This window comes from Cyrtonyx montezumae, unplaced genomic scaffold (genome assembly GCF_038088225.1).
Source record: "Cyrtonyx montezumae isolate F1298 unplaced genomic scaffold, pur_monq_1.0 scaffold_17, whole genome shotgun sequence".
NCBI lineage: Eukaryota > Metazoa > Chordata > Aves > Galliformes > Odontophoridae > Cyrtonyx > Cyrtonyx montezumae.
The window spans coordinates 17,206,795-17,220,814 of record NW_027071903.1 but is presented as its reverse complement, the minus strand read 5'-3'; positions in this window follow the sequence as shown (position 1 = coordinate 17,220,814).

Here is a 14,020-nt window from a genome sequence, read left to right as displayed (position 1 = left end):
ATTTGCAAAGATGTCCCTTGAACAGGTGATCAGCTAGAGGACTGGTCACTTTTGGTGCTGATAAGAAACTGAAGAAGAATTTCCCCTAATGCTCCTGACTAACATCCTAAGGCAATTATTTTTCTTTAATTGAGGTATGTGTTGAACTGTCTGCTTACTTTGGAGCTGCCAGTGGATACTTCCAAAATATAGTTTGCTGTTTAACAGCATTTATATTTTGCTAGGGAATTCTTCTTGATTTACAAATTGCTTATAGACAGGCAACTGTGAAAGTTTGCTTTATTGGTTAGTTTTGTGCCACAGTTTCCATTTCCTGAATGTAACCACCATCAGAAAGCACCAGCAACATCGGGTTCTAATGCACAATTTGTGCTGTTGCAGGTTAATTGTGTAATGTGGAACTTACTTTGAGGAAATGTTGAAGTTCCTGTTAGTTTAAGTTAGCTCTTCTGAGCATTTATTCTTCCTCTGAATCAGATATGTTCACTCAGGTATTCAAGGGATGCAAACATAAGTGGACTTAAATAGAACTAACTAGAATATTTTTAGAATATAAATACTGATAGTTTTGTAAGCATATTAAGGTGATTTAATCTAGTTCTTATTTACTTGAGTAATGAAGTTCACATTTTTTACATTCATCAGTTTTCAAGAACTGAAATGTGGTAGCTGTGGTCTGGCTAGGTCAGCTGGGCGATCGGCTTCTGTTCTCTGCTGGAAAGTGGTAGAATAGATTTGATGGTGAAAGTATTCATAGTCTGAGGAGCTTGATTTCCTCTGGTGGTTTGTGTATTTAAAAAGAGGGAAAACCTTGGTCAGTGAGATGAGTTCAGTGACATTCAGTAAATAACGTAGATATAAAATGCTGCTCTGAAAGTAATGCCTCCTATTTTATTCTCTTGGCCTGTGATGCCAGAGGCAGATGTTGGCGATGCGGCAGTAGAAGTTAAACCTTTCCACCAATATTCCACTTCATTTTACATCTGTCATGTTGCAGATGGCAGCAGAGGGGTGGTCTGATAAAATGGCATCTGACGTGGAAGTGCAGATGAAGCAAAAGTGTGGAATTGAATTCATCTGTGTGGGGAAAAAATGGCACTCATTGACACTTGCAGAATGCTTATGGAGATCAACCAGTGGATGTGAGCACAGTGAGGCAGTGGCTGGTATGTTTCAAAAGTGGCAACAGAGGGTCACTTCCTCTGGTACAGATTTCTAGGAGTGCAGCATGGAGGCTCTTGTCCTTCAGTGACAAAAATACATAGCTAATGGTGGTGACTGTGTTGGAAAATAGTGTTTTGTAGGTGAGAATTTGCTCTATCAAACAGTGTTTTTGTGCTCTTTGTGAAAAAAAGGGAGGCTTTACTTTTGCAGCAACCTATGTGAATATAAGACATTCTGTTAAAAAATTCTGCATTTAGGACAAAGTCTTATCACTAGACTCCAACTGGACAATTACTGTGGGATCTGTGTGGGAACCAGGAGGGGTGAAAGATCTAATGGACTGTATATTAGCAACCACCTCAGCTTTGTGTGCATTTGCAAGTAGCTCTTCTGCAGACCCTTTCTTGCAATCTCCTACCTAATGCCTGCAGTGGAACCCTATGGTGCCTCTGCTGTTAGTTGTGTATCTGTTAGAAAAGATGAAAAAGCTACGAGTAAAATTTGCACTTACTTGAGGGGTTTTACTGTGCTTTACTAAATAATGTCTAGACACTGCAACAACTACTTGTCTAATTTGTAGCGTTATCTTCCATGTGGGTATTCTGGTTTTAGCCTTCTCACTTACCAGAAGATGGCTAACTGTCATGAATGGGGCCTGCAAGGCAGGTGCTAGCTAATTGCATGCGTTCATCTCAGCTGCCAGTGTTCTGCCCAGCTGAGCGCATCAGAGTTCATCTGAACCACAACTGAGGTCAACAACAGCCCAGAACAAGGAATTGTTTGTCCTCCTGTGGGAAGAACAGAACACCACGGGGCAGTGCTGGCTGTTTAACAGTGCTTCATGATTTTGAGTAAAACAAATGCTGAACAAAGCACAGTGAATGAATGATGTAATGCATTTTCCAAGAAATATAGAGAAAAGAAAATCATAATAAATTTCTTCCGTGAGTGGGATGTACTTTGGAGAGCTATGTGGACCATACTCAGCAGCCTCCTTTCTGGTGCCACCTTTCTGATAGTAGTTATTCCATAGTGGAGAGTTGCACCTTAAAATAAAGGAAGTGACTTTGTAATATAATCATATGGTTATTGAAGGTGAGCTTCTATCCTTCTTCCATAACTGCATAGTTTTTCAGTTATGTTACTAAAGGCTAATGCTTGCAACAGCAATCTTGTGCAGGCTAAGGATGTGTGTTTAAGTTACCTCTTGCATTAATTAGTACACTGTCATGACAGCATTTGTTTGTAAATGAGAAACCCACATTTAATAACTGTCAGGTTTTATTTTCATATTGTGTGTTTTGAAAGTTGTAACTTGCAATACCTTTTAGAAATAGTACCATAAGGACAGTTGCTTGGAGTGTGGTGGTGCTTAACACATGGACATGTTTTGGTAAAAATATTTTATATGACAACACCATCGTCTGGGTGAAAGATTTTAATGTATGTGTTATGACCCTCACAGCACCAGAAAAATGCAGATGGTGCCTCTATTTCAAAGCAACTGCATAAGGAGAGGATTGATGCCCTAGCTCGTCTTCAAACAACAGATTTTCTTTGGTCTGTGGAATTTCTCAGGTGAGAAGCTCAACAGATCAGAAAGCAACAAGCATGATGATGCTGAGGCAGCTAATGGCACACCTTTAGTAAAAGAGCAGGTCAGCTTTGGTTTTCTCTGCATAAAAAAAGGAAGCCCAGGGTCTGTGCCTAGCAGCTGCTTGTCGATCAGGACATGGATGTCCTCAGAGTAGTCAAAGGGCTGAGCTGCATCTCTGGTTTCTCTTTCAGTAGGAATTTTGCCAATTGGCAGAGAGAACCTGCATCTGCTTTGGACAAGGAAGCAAAATATACAAACCTGGATTTCTTTTCCTTCCTATCATTTTCCACTGGGTGCTTGTCTAAAATGGGACACTGTTTTGCAGCTCTTCTGCATGCCCCCTTGAGGCTTTTTGACTCCCCAGGTATGTCTTTGTTCCTTGGAGCTGTCCCCCTAGCAGTGTCTGTGGCTTGGAAAGGCAGCAGCAGGCAGTAAGGGCTCCCTCTCTGTATTCTTCAGGTCCACCCAAGTCAACAGTATTTTTCTGAATTAGGACCTTGGCATCTCTCACTCAAGCAAGGAGCAGAGCCACTGGCATGTGTCTGCACTGCTCAGTTACAGCTCAGGTAGCATAGAGAGCTATTACATTTGTGTTGAGAGCTGTTAGAAAGGATCTATAGAACAAAAATGTTAAAGAAGAAGAACTGAGCCAAATTAATTAAAAAAGGGAGAAAATAGAAGGAAACAAAGGGGAAGGTTAAGAAGCATCAAAAATAACATTGAAGAGTTGCTAAGAGACACTCAGTTAAACTCTCTCTTGAGTCTGGAGGACTCTTTTCTAGTGCAGATCCCTGAAGATCACTTTGGTAAATTCAGAGAATACATCATAAATGTTACAGACTCTATTCCATCTCCTTTGGAGATTACTGGAAGGACTTTCTGCAAGCAGTGAGTGACACACAAGCAACAAGCACTCAGTGCATCTCAGAGACTGGTGTGAGCTATGGGGCAATGATACAGACTTCTAGTGGGGCCCTCTCCTTCTACCCTCAAACTCTCTGCTTCTAATTCAAAGAATTACTTCCAGTGTACAGAGTCCCCATTGTATTCTGCACACATACTGTTCATGTATATTTCAAGAGATGTAATGTACTGTAGTAAGTAAATGGCACAATTACAGACAAAGCCTGTGGAATATTTGTCAGAGAGCATTTGTGCAGTAAAATGTAACACAGTTAACTAGCATGCTCCATGTTGTAAATAAAAGTGCTTTCATGCTCAGGAAAAGGAGGGCTGTTAAAACTTGATTGTAAATGTTGTATAAGTAAATGCTGTAGTTTACCTTGAAGGAATATTTCCTGTACATAGTTTATGTGGTGTGGAGAACAGGGAAGGTCTACAGTTTTGCATTTCTGTTGCAAGCTGTTACAAGTGTCTCTGTGATGACTTCCTGCCATCCTGGATATACTTTTCCATAATTATCCAATTCATTTTTAGCTCTATGCCCCTGCCCTTTCTGCCTTAACTCTATAATTATGGCCTGATATTTATTTACAGAGGTGCATATTTCCAGCAAGCTGTTGTAAAATCCATGGCTCTAGGTCAGAGACAGAAGAAGAACACTTACAGCTCAATGGAGTTTTGACATTCCTTTGCATCTATTGCATAGGATCTCCACAAATAACCCACTAACACAGTAAGACTACTTATTTAATTCTCAGTTCAAGATTTTGAGAAACCATTTCAATAACGTTCATCAGAGACCTATCTAACACTCTTGAGTATTTTCTTTCTCCTCCATGCCATGTGATTGTTTCTAGCACTTCAGGACAATGGTGAGTTAACATATGAATTACCATTTGCACTGCATTTAGTTCTTTATCAGCTCTTTTGAGTTATGCTGTTATACAGTCATTCTTCTTTAGCTGCATTTAGCTAATATATTTCTGCCTGGTAGAAGTAATCAATATGTTACTTTACGTTATTGCTCTACTTGAAAAGGTCCTGGGCTTTTTTTGGACAGCTTTCACTCTCTTAGCTTGAATGAAGGTTTCAAGGGCTGTTTCCACCAGGAAGCATGGGACTTCTGGCACTGGAAGTAGTGTGCTGCTGGCAGTCCTTTGGGGCTGTGGGAAAGTCCGAGCTGCTATAGATCTCACTGTTAAAATGAGTAAGAGACACTGGGGTTTCCCAATTCAGCAGGTGCTAAGGCACAGTCTGAAACAGGAAAGAAGGCAATGGAAAAGGTCTGTCTTGTGAGCAGCTGAGCGTGACTGTGATGGCTGCAGAGGAATAGGAGGAAAGGGGTAAGAGTCTTGGTGGACTATTGATTAAGAGAGGACCAAGAGCATCTGGTGTTTTGCTTATCTCCAGTGAGAGCTGGAGTGTTTGTCGAGGGCTCAGGAAAGCTGAACAAATGTCTTTGATTTCATCTGAATCCTGGAAGATGCCCTTTGCCTAATTCAGCTGGTAGTACTCAAGTGAGAGAAAAATGATCACTTCTTAGGGCAATAGAAGGGGAAGTGAGGAGTTCTTACTACTGTGGTACCCCCTGTCCCCTCCCCCCATCCCCAGAGTATTTTAGGAAGCAAACAACAGCGAGATGGGTGAAGAGCTGGGTGGTGGTGAGAGGCAAAGCTTTAGGTAGATGGTTGCTGTTTCTCTGCAAAAGCATGTGGATCATTATGTAGTCTTGAGTTGTTTTTGAAGATATTTTCTAGACATCACAAATCAGTAATGACAACCTGTTCAGCTCTTGCAGTAGGTGTGTGTTCATGAAGAGCCTTAGGGTGTTGTGTCCTGTGTGTGTTCCTTTGCAGTCAGTCATGTGTGTAACAGTTCTTAGTGGTGTAGCTATCACCTAATGGTGATAGTAATGTACAGTAAAGTGTAATCTTGCCCATTACTTTTCACTGTACAGGGCCTGTATCCCTGGTCCTTTAGGAAGCCTGGGTGGATGAGGCCTACCATTAGGTAGGGGTCTTTATTCTATGTTTGTATGTAGGGTAAGGGTTTCAAAAATACCAAAATAATTTAAGTATTTAGTTTCCTTTTTCAAGTGACTAAGTTCTTGGGACTTCCACTGAGATGTGTTTTAGCACTTTTCACAAACTTAAACTGTCAAGTTGCTTGTTATTTTCAGAAACTGTCTATTCTAGACTAATTTTAATGAATGTTAATAAGGAATTGAACTTTTAAATTTTTTTATTTTCTTTGAGAAAAAGAATTTAGCCACAGTTACTGATTCTGAGGCCACACATAACATAAGGGGAGCAGCTTTTAGTGACTGAACCTATGTATGGCATTGCTGGAAATATCAGGACAGTGGAGCATAGCATAACACTTGTTTTTCTTCCTAAGGCGTTGTTCTGCCCAAGTACTCTGCAGATTTGCATACCTCAATACATGAAAATAGCTCCAGTGTCTCCATGAACAAGCAAATTGAGGTCGAGGATTTTCTGAATTTTTTTTCTTTCTTCTACCCACAACAAGGTCTTAGCCCCAGATGATAGAAGGGGTAGGTTAAAAAACACAGCTATTCTGCTTGGTTTAGGACCCTGGAGGAAGCTGAGGAACTATTCCGCTTGACTGTACCTGGCAGCTGAACATGCAAAGATCTTTTTTTTTTTTTTTTTTTTTTTTTTGAGGAGTGAGGGGAAATAAAAATGAAGTCTGTCAATTTAGGGCAGGATTGTGCTTCAAATTCTCTAGTTGTCCATTTTTATCCACATTTCTGAAGTGTGCCTAGGCAGTCCCTAGGCAAGGAGCACTTGCAGGTAGCTGTTTTCTTTAAGGAAGAAAAATGTTCTTTCTAGGATTCACAAATTTCAGAGGAACAGTAAAACCAAGAAGTTACCTCTGAGTATTTCTTTTCACACAGGTGATGCATTTTCCTTTCATTGTTACAAGGGAATAAAAATAAGTAATTGTTAAGAGCCTCTGACAGGGCCAGATACAGCAGAAAAGGTAATCGAAGAAGGGAGGGTGCATGTAACAGAAAAGGCAAGAGATGAGGAGCAGGAAATATCACACACATTTTTATAAGGAAAGCAAGGGATTTGGGAGATGAATGGTTGAGTTTTCAGCATTGCCAGGTAATATTCCTCTTTTCCATTCCCTCCCTTAAGAGGATGGAAGTGGGTAACAAATGTCTCCAGTGGTAGATTTCTAATGAAGATGTGAAATCAGGAAAATGGATTTTAGATCCTTGATTTCCAGTTTGTAATTGAATTGGATGTTCTCATACATGGCTCTGGCTCTGCCACCTTGAATTCATTCTGTCATGTATCTGCATTCTTCTCTCCCATATTCTACTTCCATTCTCAGCACAAATTCAGGAAATTGTGAAATTTGTATGAAATCCTCTTGGGTAACACTACTCAAGAAGATTATAGCAGCAGCAGCACATCAAATAAGATATCAGGATGCACTAGATATATCCATTACTTTTTATCCATTAATAAAAAACAGATTTGAACCAGAATTTTTTCTTCTACAGAGTGCTGACGTTAATTAGATAGTGTGGTACTGATACATGCCTTTTCCCACTACTTGCACTGTGGCACAGCTAGAGATTGGAGAATGAAAACATAAGACCCAGTGTTGCAAGCCCCAGCGTTAAGGAATGTTATCTTTTACAGCATGTACTGTTGAGGGTTTGACACCTGGAGCTGAGGTTTTATTCAAGGAGCAACTAAAGACTTTGGCCAAAATCTGGCATTTTTATGAAACAGTGCTCAGCTGGCAGTGCTGTGACAGGCAGGGCAGCAAGCCTGCTCACAGCCAAGGCAGTGTGCTGTTGCAGGGGCCCAGGACAGCTGCTGGAGGCACAGGAGGGGTATTGCTGGAAAGCACCAGCAGTATCTGGAGGAGGGCCAGTGTCTACAGAAATAAGGTGAATAAAGCAGCAAGCCCTGATTGCAGTAAGTGCTGGCTGAGGATTGTATTTGTCAGGGCCTTAAATGTATGGAAACATTTCTACCACACATCGAAGGGCTTTATAATGTGTTTTCCCAGTATTTATTAGATTCTTCTGTTTAGACTGACACCAGCATTGGAGAATCATAGCAGTCATTCTGGACAGTTTTTGTGCTGTGGAAGTAAGTGGCATCCACAGCATGATGAGGGAATGCTCTTCAATCTCTTTTTTGTCTCTCATGGATCAGAAGTGATAGTATTGTATCTCATCCTCATGCAAGCACTGGTTCTCCAAGAGTACAAGTCTATACATCCCCACTGCTTCTGACTCAGTGCAGTGAAATTGTACACCAAGCCCATTGTCTAATTGTTTATCCACTCCCTGTTTCTGAGGCTGAGACACTGAATAGAGGCAATTCTTTTAGCTCTGGCTTCATGCCTCTTAGCAAGGATATAATTCCTCCCATTTGCTTCAGTTTTACTCTTGGCTGAAATCTGAAAGTACAGCATAGTTTTACTCTTTTGCATTTCTTTTTCTCCCTTGGACCAGTTACATTAGGTAGGATCACGTTTGCTGCTGAATTAGCGTCAGGTAGTTCTTTAGTGTGCTCAGTTTTGAAAGTATGCTAGTCAGTCACACACATGCTGCTTACATCTCATGCGTATGTATGAGCTGCATAATGGAAATTCATTAACTATTAATAAAGGATAAATTGCCAGCTTAGAGTTGCTGCTATTGTATGAAGGCTTATAAGAGTAGAGGACCATAGGGAATGTTCCCAAACTTTATTTCAGACTACAGAAACTTGGTTCTGTTCTAGCCACTATGGTACAATGGTGGTTTCAATTAACCCAACCACTGTAAAAGCCTATTGAGGAGGGGACATATTAATAGATTTTATTTTTCTTGGCCAGAAGGTGGTTGAGATTCAAACTGTGGGTGGGATTTGAAAGGTGATTCTTCTCCCTAGAAGAAAAATAGAGCTATAAATGAAAGAAATCTTTTATCTAAAGAGCCTACATGATATTCACAAGTGGAAGTGAGTTTCTGGAGCATAATTTTGTTATTCCCTGTCAGGAATTTCAAATAAAAATGCTCTAAGGTAGTGTCACACATTTGCCATGAGACTAGTGTTTCTACACTTCCTTATGTGTGGTTTGTGGGTGGCAAAATTGATTGTCCCAGGATGCCTCACACCTGTCTGTTGTCTTATCAAGGAAGGTAATTCTTAGGAGATTATTCACCAAATAGAAAAAGAGAAACCAAACTGAGCCCAATGCTTGAAAAAAAAAGAAAAAGAAAAAGAAAAAAGAAATAATCATGGCAAGGACTGAGGACTCTGTTGATTTCTATCCCCCATCTCTGCAAGCCAACACCACCTATCTTCCAACACAATATCTCAGTAGTTGGAATGGCAGCTAGCAGAAACCTTGGTGGTTTTCTCAGGAAAAAAAATAAATCCCATGATTTTCGTCAGTGTTTACCAGATTGATTCCAGATGCCATCCATTTCTGACCTGAGCACTGTGTGTGTCTGCCAGGCTCCTGAAAACAGCTATTAGAATAAGCGGTCATTTCTGTTTGGCTGTGGTGACATCATAACCACATTTGAAAACTTTTTGGGTTTGACTAACTTTCTGATCCAGCTGAATAAATATTAGTGTGTACATGGTCAGTGATCATCTTGTGACTGTAGCTACAGACTGTTTAAGAAGCTCTGTAGCTAGGCTGGATCTAGCAAATTGTAGTGGAGAATGAGTTATGTTACTCTGCTTTTTGAAAGAGTAAACTAGCCTGCAAGATCAGATGCAGCTTCATTGGTGAAGGAAGCTAGGCAACAGCAGCACAGTAACTCTCTCACCTATATGTCCTACTACTTGATGTGAACTTATGCAAAAGGAAGGATGCCATCTCTTTCAATAGATTCCCTCCTCTTCTTCCTTGCCCAAAATGTCCAAGATATTACTCCTCTGTGAAGAAGTTATGCTAATGTTGTCACCAGTGTCCCCATCAGACAAGCTAATGGCTAGACCTGAAGAACCAAACCTGTAGATGAACTTAGCAGAGTTTTTGAGAGAGAACATATTTGTTTTGCCACTAGCCAAACTTTTTGGAGGGCGAAAGTTGTAACTTTAAATGTTAAATGCTCTAGCTGCAAGCTCTGTGTAGTTTGAAGAAAGTTACTTGAATACCAGATGAATCCTCAGGTGACTTTAATCTCTTTATTTCAGTAATCAGAGTCTAGAGCTGTGAGAGGAAGAAACTAGCTGCAGAAACACTTGTTTTTCTGTTCTTGTGGTTTACTCTTCAGACTTAGGCAATGTTTCATTTCCTAGCATAACTGCTCAACAGTCCTCCTTTCAGAAGTGTCAACACGTGCAAATATGTGTTTGAGAAACTGCTACTACAACATAATGATTACCGTTTTTCCTCTTAAATTCACTTGCGTGCAAAACTTCACAGCAGAACTCCCCTGTGTATTTGGGCTTGATGTTCTTTGTGTGTAAGCATGTATTGTACTACCTTAGCCCTTAGGTAATCTGCTGTAGTGTTGCATTAAGATTAAAGAAAGGTATGTCAGTGAATAACTTGAATAGTTTTAAGCCTAGAACAGCTTCATCCAGTTTTCCCTTCCCTTAAAAACACTCTGATGGGGAGCAGAGATGGAGTTATTCATAACCCCACAGAACAAAGGGGTATCTTCATGCTTTCATTTAAAAGACATCAGACTTCACTGCGTACAGGCAGATTGGAGGCCAATCTGTGCCTTTCAGGGGCCACCACACTCTAAACTCCACGTCAACAGTGAAATGTGTGTGTCAGTCACCATCGCACACTACATTGGCTTTTTGTTCACATGATGACAGAATCCATATTTGATCCCTTTGAATGAAGTACTGGCTCAGTAAAAAGGTGCTGGCAAAACCTGCATTGTCTTCAATGGGGCAGAGGATTTAACGTGCTTTTTTAAAAGCCCTTCACAAGCTTGTTGCTGCCTGTCTTAGAGCTCTCTTCCTGTGACTTTGCCTCCTGGATTCCTCATCTATTTTTAAGCCTCATGCTCTTTCCTGAGCCTATTTTAACTCTCTTACTGAACAGTTTAACCCCTGTAGGACGTGGAGTTTGTGGGAAAGAAGCTGTGTATTATAAAAAATAATTTGGTTAAGTGTTCATGCCCCTCCAATGGTTTCATGGTGCAGGACATGTAAAAACCATTAGGATCCTTTCTAGGTTTTATGTGTTTATTTGTCAGCAACTGTAATATCACAAAGTATGGAGCTCAGTGGACTGATTTAGAAATAGTAAGGGTAACATCTTGTGTCTGTGTAGTCTTTACCTGTATAATGCCCAGGCAAAATACAGAACCTGAGTCAGTGCCCATGATTTGGGGTTTGTCCACAATTCTGAGGTTTTTCTTGCAGTACAGATACTGGTTTGGGCTTGTTGGAGGGAGTTATTTTTGACAGCTTCTCCTCATCACTATCAGTCTGTGCAGTGCAAAAGTAAACAATGTTCAGACCTTTGGATCCTTTTAGGTATGCCTTGTGCTACAGATTCCCCAGGGGTGCCTACAAACTGAACTGCTTGAAGTCATATTACCTTCTGCTTCACACTGATCCACTATGTCCCAGATCCCAAACAAGGGTGGTAAGTAAAACCAAGAGAAGTGCTGAGTAAATCCTCAGTCAGACTTTTGAGGAATAAGACTGGAATCAGAAAGCTGCAAGTAAAACAAAACTATTTTCTTTTAAATTTAGCAACTAGATAGCTCTCTAGTGGCTTAACCTCTGCTGTGCAGAATCCTGAAGACATATCTGTGAGAGCTGGGATCTCGCCTTCATGGCAAGAATGTCTTCCAAGTGTTTTCGGAGACATCTTACTTTTGTCTGAGATTGGGTTCAGGATTCAGTGTGAATCTTGTTGCTGACGAGGGGTTTCCTGTGTTGCAGACAGTAATTTCTTCCTAGCCCATGCCTATTCAGCCAGGCAGCCGCGCAGTTACCCATTTGTTGATAAGTTTTTCTGCCTGGATGTTCAGGGAGATACAGGACAAGTGATAGAAGATCCTAAATATACCCCAAATAGTGAGGAAGGTTCAGTGCTGTACAGCTCTCCCTGTGCTGAACTTTTGCACTGGTGCCAGATGAAAAGGAAGGCTGCTCATTTTTGTTTACCATATGTTTTGTTGTTTGTCTTTTCAGTCCATCATTTTTCAGTGTTAAGTCGTGGTAAGTTAGATGCTCCTTGGAATAACTTGGCACTACATCAGATGGTTTGCAGGGTTGTACAGGTAATCAGCTGAGTAAATGCACACTCCATGGTTCTCACAATCTGCATATGCAATTTCCATAGAATGCACTTGGAGGCAACTCAAGGAGTCTTTCTTAACCAATCTAGCCAAGAATCCCATCTACATAGGTTAAGGAGGAAGAGGTTTGAGGCTGAGTTACCTGGAGGGTGGTAGGGGCCCAGGTGCACCCCTTGCTCTGTGTAGGATAGCTGCTGTTGTTGCCAGGAGGAGTGGCTGTTTACAAAAGTGCATGGATATGCCAGAATTGTCTGGATACCAGGGTAAACTGTGTGCATGTTATCTTCAAGAGTATCTCAGACCAGAGCTGAGGCCTGCTCTGCACCATTTCCAGAGATGCAGACATCTCTGCCTTTCTGAGGCTTGGCTAGAATGATGAATGTGGTGATGCCAGCCACAAGCAGCTATTTCTGAAGGGGAGAGTGATAAGTGATATGTAAAATTCCATGTAAGGAGGTTGTCCCTTGTGGTTCAGCAAAAAGGTTGACTAGGCTTCATTGTATGCAGCCTTGCAGTGGTTCAGGTGACATTGTAATTCAAACTGTTTGTGACAGATCCAGACATGAGAGAAGCTGAATGGTGTGCAGTGACAACTGGTGATTCGCAGCCATCTAAAAGCACATTATATCACCTGACTCAGTGTGCCACTGAGTTAACAGCTTCCAGTGATTATGTTGAGCTACTATTGCAGTGATCCAGAGGTGACCTCAATAGCTGACCTGCTGGCAGCCTTCAGTGCTGCTTCCTCTGAACATAGCACTCTGCACTTTGTTTTCAGTGCATGTGGAAGCATTTTTAGGCCAGAAGATGGAAGGCAACAGATAGGTGTTATGACATGCAGTATCCTTCCTAGGAGAAATCTGAGGGACACAAGTTTATGTGCAGGGTATGTGACCTGCTGTTTGGGGCTGCATCAAAAACAGTGAGAAGAGTGGTCCCAAATGTATCCTATCTTGTGTTGATGTGATTAGGACTGTACCAGAAACATGCAGAGGAGACGTGCCAGCTTGTGCTGTGCAATTTATCCTCTCTGCAGGAGCACTGTGGCACAGTGGTGTAAGGCCAGTCAAGCTGAATGACTTAGGATCCTATTTGTTGACTTTACATTAACCCAGAAGGTTTTTCTAAGAACAAACCCTGCAAAGCATCCTAAGACACAATGAGTGCTACAGTCTTAGTGCTTCAGTTCTCTCCTCATCCCACTCTGATATATAGAACTTAACTTTTTTCCTTTTTTTTGTTTGTTTCTTTTTTTTTTGTTTGTTTCTTTTTTTTGTTTCAGTTGAAGGATTTTCTCTCCTTTTGTTAGCACTCTCCATTTATATGAGCACAAGTAAGTTTAGTAGGCAAAAATATCATGATAGCCCCAAGTTGGGAGGTTAGTTTCTCTCTCAGCTTGCTTGGACAATGTTGCTTACATTGTTTTCTGTCTTGCTTTAGACTTCCTCTCTGAGTAGTCAGCCTATTTACTGCTTTGTTCACCAGGAATACATAATTAATCTGCATCTAACTTCACACTGTGAACTTAGTTATTTTCAGCATGCATGTTGGAAATTAAATTTCGGTGATGCATTTGAAAAGTACGTACACAAGTGATTCAAAAATAAAAAATGGTATTAATTGAATTAGATGTTCCTCTTGAAACATCTCTAAGAAAACAAGGGTGGTCTGAGGCTGGAAAGAATACCAGCATAACCTTTATGGCATATGTTTACATGCTTTGCACAACCCTGTGTTTTGATGAGGCATTGTTCATAACTTGGCAAAGACCTCTTAGAAAGAATCTTGGCTGGAGTAAGCTGTTTCTTACAATTACAAGAGAAACAACAGGTTTAGATGCTTTCAAATGAAATGTGCATGGCTCTGAACAGACCCTACTCATTTCTGTTCTTTGTAGAGGCCTATATAGATCAGTTCCTGCTTCCATTGTCCTAACCCCTTGGGGTATCACTCCGTATCTGAGCAAAGAAAGTTCACATTCATTCAAAAACTGGATGTAGAGCATTCTAGCTGAGGTGTTTGTGCCACCTGGTACAGAAAACTGGAAAATCAAGGGTAGTGGTTCCAATGCTATTTGACTAAATATTCCAAAC